This window comes from Meriones unguiculatus, chromosome X (genome assembly GCF_030254825.1).
Source record: "Meriones unguiculatus strain TT.TT164.6M chromosome X, Bangor_MerUng_6.1, whole genome shotgun sequence".
Taxonomy (NCBI): domain Eukaryota; kingdom Metazoa; phylum Chordata; class Mammalia; order Rodentia; family Muridae; genus Meriones; species Meriones unguiculatus.
This window is the reverse complement of record NC_083369.1, coordinates 112,338,783-112,344,266: the sequence shown is the minus strand read 5'-3', so window position 1 is coordinate 112,344,266 and position 5,484 is coordinate 112,338,783. Positions and strand designations below refer to the sequence as shown.

Genomic DNA, 5,484 nt, shown 5'->3' with positions numbered 1-5,484 from the left:
CGGCAATTAAAAACAAGGAAATCATGAAATTGGCATGTACATGGTAGGAACTAGAAAAGATCTTCCTGAGTGAGGTATGCCAGAAGCAGAAAGACACATATGATGTATACTCACATATAAGTGGATAATAGACATATAATATAGGTTAAACGAATTGAAATCTGTACACCTAAAGAAGCTAAGCAAGAAGGAAGACTCTGGGTAAGAAGATCAAACCTCATTCAGGAAGCCAAACAGGATGGGCATCAGAAGAGGGAGAAAACAGGCAACAGGCTAGGAGCCTACCACAGAAGGCCTCTGAAAGACTCTATCCTGCAGGATATCAAAGCAGATGTTGAGATTAATAGCCAAACTTTGCACAGATTGCAGGAAATCTTCTGAAAGAAGGGAGAAATAGGAAGATCTGGAGAGAACAGGATCTCCACAAGGAGATCAAAAAAATAAATCTGGCCACAGGGATCTTTTCTGATACTTATACTCCAACCAATGATCCTGCATGGAGATAACCTAGAACCCCTGCACAGATGTAGCCCATGGCAACTCAGCGTCCATGTGGGTACCACAGTAATGGAAACAGGAACTGTCTCTGACATGATCTTAGTGGCTGCGACTTTGATCACCTCCCCCTGAGGGTTGTGCAGCCTTACCAGGCCACAGAGGAAGACAATGCAGCCAATCCTGATGAGACATGATAGACTGGGGTCAGTTGCAAGGGGAGGAGGGCATAGGTCAAGATGAAGGAGAGAAGGTAGATTTGGAAGGGAGTGTGGGAAGGGGTTACAATTAGGATACAAAGTGAATAAACTGTAAATAACAAAAAATAATAAATTTTTAAAAGAGTTATACCAAGGTACTTTATGTCTTTTTTGTCTATTGTGTAGGGTGTTGTTTCCCTAATTTCGTTCTCAGCCCATTTCTTTTTTGTATACAAGAGCACTACTGATTTATTTATTTTTCTTAGTTAATTTTGTATCCAGACATTTTGCTGAAGGTGTTTATTAGCTGAAGGAGTTCCCTAGAAGAATTTTTGTGGTCACTCATGTATACTATCATATTATTTGCAAATAGCGATATTTTGACTTTTTCCTTTCTTTTTTAAAATCCCTTGATCTCTTTGAATTGTCTTTTTGTTCTAGCAAGGACTTCAATATCTTTAAGGGAGATATGACTATTAATTTATTTACCTGGAATTGATTCAGGTTTGGTAAGTGGAATCACTCAAGAAAATTGTCCATTTCATTTTATATTCAAATTGTGTGGCATATAGGCTTTTTATTTAAGACCTAAAGATTGTTTGGATATCCTCAGTGTCTGTTGTTATGTCCCCCTTTTCATTTCTGATTTAGGTAGTGTCTCTTTGTCTTTTAGTTAGGTTGGTAAGGGTTTGTCTATCTTGTTGATTTTCTTAAAGAAACAGTTCTTGGTGTCATTGATCCTTTGAATTTTTTCTTTGTTTCTAGTTTATTGATTTCAACCTTGGTTTTGATTATTTCCAGCCATCTATTCCTCTTGGGTGTATCTGCTTCTTTTTTTCCCCCTAGGACTTTCATCTGAATCATTAAGTTGCTTGCATGAAATGTTTCTAATTTCTTTTTTTTTTTCTTTTTTCTTTTTATATTAATCACAGGTTATTTACTTTGTATCCCATCTGTAGCCTCTTCCCTTATTCCCTCCCAATCCCACCCTCCCTCCCTCATCTCCTCCCTGCCCCTTTCCAAGTCAACCGATAAGGGAGGACCTCCTCCCCTCCATCTGACCCTAGCTTATCAGGTCGCTTCAGGACTGGCTGCAATGTCCTCTTCTGTGGCAAGGCTGCTCCTCCCTCGGGACGGGGTTGGGGAAGTGTCGAAGAGCTCGCCATTGAGTTCATGTCAGAAATAGTCCCTGTTCCCCTTACTAGAGGACCCACTTGGATACTGAGCTACCATGGGCTATATCTGGGCAGGGGTCTAGTGAAGGTTGTTATTGCTGTGAACTTTCCTCTTTGCACTGCTTTCATTGTTTCCCATATGATTGGGTATGTTTTTGTCTTCATTTTCATTGAATTCTAGGAAGTCTTTAATTTCTTTCTTTGTATCTTTCCTGACCCAGATGGCATTGAGAAGAGAGTTGTTAAGTTTCCAATTGAACGTAAGCTTTTTTTATATTTCTGTTGTTGTTGAGGTACAGATGTAATCCATGGTGGTGTGATAGGATACAAGGGATTATTTCAATCTTTTTCTATCTATTGAGGCTTGCTTTGTGACCAACTTTATGGTCTATTTTGGAGAAGGTACCATGAGGTGCTAAGAATAGAGTACAATATTTTGTGTTTGTGTGAAAATTTCTGTAGATGTCTGTTAGGTACATTTGATTCATGACATCTGTTCGAATCAGTGTTTCTTTGTTTAATTTTTGTTTTGTTGACCTGTATTTTTGTTGAGTGCAGTGTGTTGAAGTCTCCTCCTGTTATTGTATGGGGATCTATGTGTGCTTTAAATTTTATTAATGTTTCTTTTACAAATGTGGATGCCCTTGTATTTGAGGAATGGATGTTCAGAATTGTTATGTGTTCTTGGTGGAATTTTTCTTCAGTGAGTATGAAATGAACTTCCCCATCTCTTTTATTATTAATTTTGTTTGAGTCTATTTTATTAGGTATGAGAGTGGATACTCTGTCTTGCTTCTTTGGTCCATTTGCTTGGAAAACCATCTTCTAGCTCTTTACTCTCAGGTAATATATATCTTGTGGATTAGGTGTTTTTCTTGTATGTAACAGATTGTTGGGTCTTTTTAAAGAATCCATTCTGTTAGTCTATATCCTTTTATTGTAGAGTGGAGTCCTTTGATGTTGAGAGAGATTAAAAATATGGACCTCTTCATGAAAGTGCATGTCATACTTGTTCAGGGGCCATGTTAATCACCTCTGTATCATTGTAATTTTAGTATATGTGCTGCCAAAGTGAGTAATACATAAACCTGCTTAGAGTAGGTGAATAGCTTCATGTAAATCCTGATATGTTACAGATACACACATCACTCCAGACAAAAATTTGAAGCAACACTGGAAAACCCATGACTAATAATTTTTAGGGTATATTACAATATTGTATAAGTTGTTCCTTGGGATTTCTGTAGCAATCCAAAGAGACCACTAGAGATGAGCTCTTCTTAGGATCGATCATTTTTAATCACTTGTGAGTTGAAGTCCCAGATTATACCAGTACTATGCATACATGTTAAGTATATCAAGCTGTCATAATAAAATACAAAAGACTAGGCTGATTAACAATAAAAAGTAGTATTAGCTCAGTTCTTAAGACACAGAGTCTGCAGGGATGGCTCCTTTTGAAGCTTGTCTTCTGAATAGACAAATTCTTTATGTTTCTTACTAGACTTCTCTTTATACATACTGTGTCCTAAACTCCCCTTATGACCTGGAGAGGACAGAAGCTCCACAAGGACCAAATATATCTGGGCACAGGGGTATTTTATGAGACTGTATCTCCAACAAAAGACCATGTATGGATATAACCTAGAACTCCTGCTCAGATGTAGCCCATGGTAGCTCAGTATCCAAGTGGGTACCCTAGTAAGGGGAACAGGGACTATTTCTGACATGAACTCAATGGCTGGCTCTTTGACTTCCCTCCCCTGGCCCCAAGGGAGGAGCAGCTTTTCTAGGTCACAGAGGAGGACAGTGCAGCCAGTCCTGAAGAAACCTGATAAGCTAGAGTCAAATGGAAGGGGAGGAGGACCTCCCCTATCAGTGGACTTTATTAGGGGCAGGGAAGAGATGAGGGAGGGAGGGTGAAGTTGGGAGGAAATGAGGGAGCAGGCTACAGCTGGGATTCAAAGTTAATAAACTGTAACTAACATTAAAAAATAAAATAAATTAAATTAATAAAACAAAGATTCTTATCTCTCTGGTTTATTTCCTCTCCTACCGATCACTGTTAATAGAGTCATTTTTAAAAAGATCCTAATACCTTTCCTCCATGGGTTCTGTACCTACAGATTTAAACACTCCAGGATTGAAAATAGTGGGTGAAGATGTGTCAATACTGAATATCTACAGACATTTTTTTTTCTGTCTTTACTCATGGAAAACTACAGAAGAAAGACTATTTACATAGCATTTACAGTGTATTCAGGTAATGTATACAGTATTACAGGTAATGTAAATAATAATTAAATACAGTGAAGTTGTATATGGGCTCTAGTCGAACAGTATACTGTTTTATACAAGCGGTTTGCATTTGTACTTCTACTGACAACAAAGTTTATATTCTTTTTTTAGGTATTTTTTTAAGTAAATTATTATCTTTGATATTTACGGCACAGTGTTAAAGAATAAAAGAAAATAGTAGCTACAGTGAAATCTTTAACTTATTTATCTTCAAACACCATTGCTTTTTATAACAGCAGTTGAAATATCCATATTAAATGGATTCCCCATATACAATAAAATTTGAACGTAGTCCTCATGATGGAATTTCTTTTTTTCTTTTAATTTTTTTTAAATTTAAATTTATTTTTATAATTTATTCAATTTATATTCTTCTCCTCCTGGTCCTTCCCTCCTTTCTCTCCCCTCCCAACACCTTTCCCCTCTTCCTCAGAAAGGGCTGCCTTTCTACCCTACTATCTGACCACACGCTACCAAGTATCATTACGAGTGCCTGTTCCTCTTCCTCTGTAGCCTGTCAGGAACTTCTACAAGGAGGAAGTGATCAAAAAGCAGGCAATGGAGTCCATGTTATGACAGGATTCCAGACAACTTATTTAATATGTTGTTTAATAAGCTTTAGTCTCGGTAGACTGCTATACAAAGTATATATTCTTTTTTTTTTTTTCAATGCAGTTTATTCAGGAACCTTGAACAATCATGGGAACCTGGGGAAAGCCAGCCCACAGCTTAAATAGCCTCTGGGTAGCCAACCCCAGCGTGCCACGTGGGCAATGCAGATAGGTCCACATACATGGAAGCAAGCCAGATCCTCAGCCTTAGCCAAATGTGGAGTTGTTTGTGACAGAGAGCACTCACCATCGGGAAGGTGGAAGGCAGAAACCAGCTCCATCTTTAAGGCGCGTCATTACACAGCTCTCTACAGTTCCCCCTTCTTGTTTTGGACGCATCAGGCAAGAGTAGAGGTCTGATCTCTGATATTAGAAATAAATTGAGACTTTGAACCGATGTTCATTTAGGTGTCATCCACCCAAAGAGCATCAGACCCGACCGATACCTTTTTCTCAGAGGCGGGACCTGGGGCATCAACCCGCATGCAACCAGACATGCTCTTCTCTGGGTCCAAAGTGGCTGACCCTGAGTGCAGTGCTTAGCCTCGCATCCTGAGCATAATATTTTAGCTTTTTATGGCAGCCAACCATGCTTGGGGAGACTGTCCTGCGTCAATGGCTGTAAAGGCCTGGATGATCATGGCTGCATTACGATGTTGTGAGACTCTAATCTTGCGTATACACCACAGGCAAACCAAGGAGACC

At 38.9% G+C, this 5,484-nt stretch overlaps 1 non-coding gene across 1 annotated transcript; it reads right to left on the bottom strand.

Annotated features, from left to right (window-relative positions):
- Window positions 1-2,842: 2,842 nt before the first annotated feature.
- On the bottom strand, window positions 2,843-2,952 carry LOC132650173 (U6 spliceosomal RNA). Its single transcript, XR_009588566.1, has one exon. It is a non-coding gene; the product is annotated as a U6 spliceosomal RNA (small nuclear RNA).
- Between the last annotated feature and the right edge of the window lie 2,532 nt (window positions 2,953-5,484).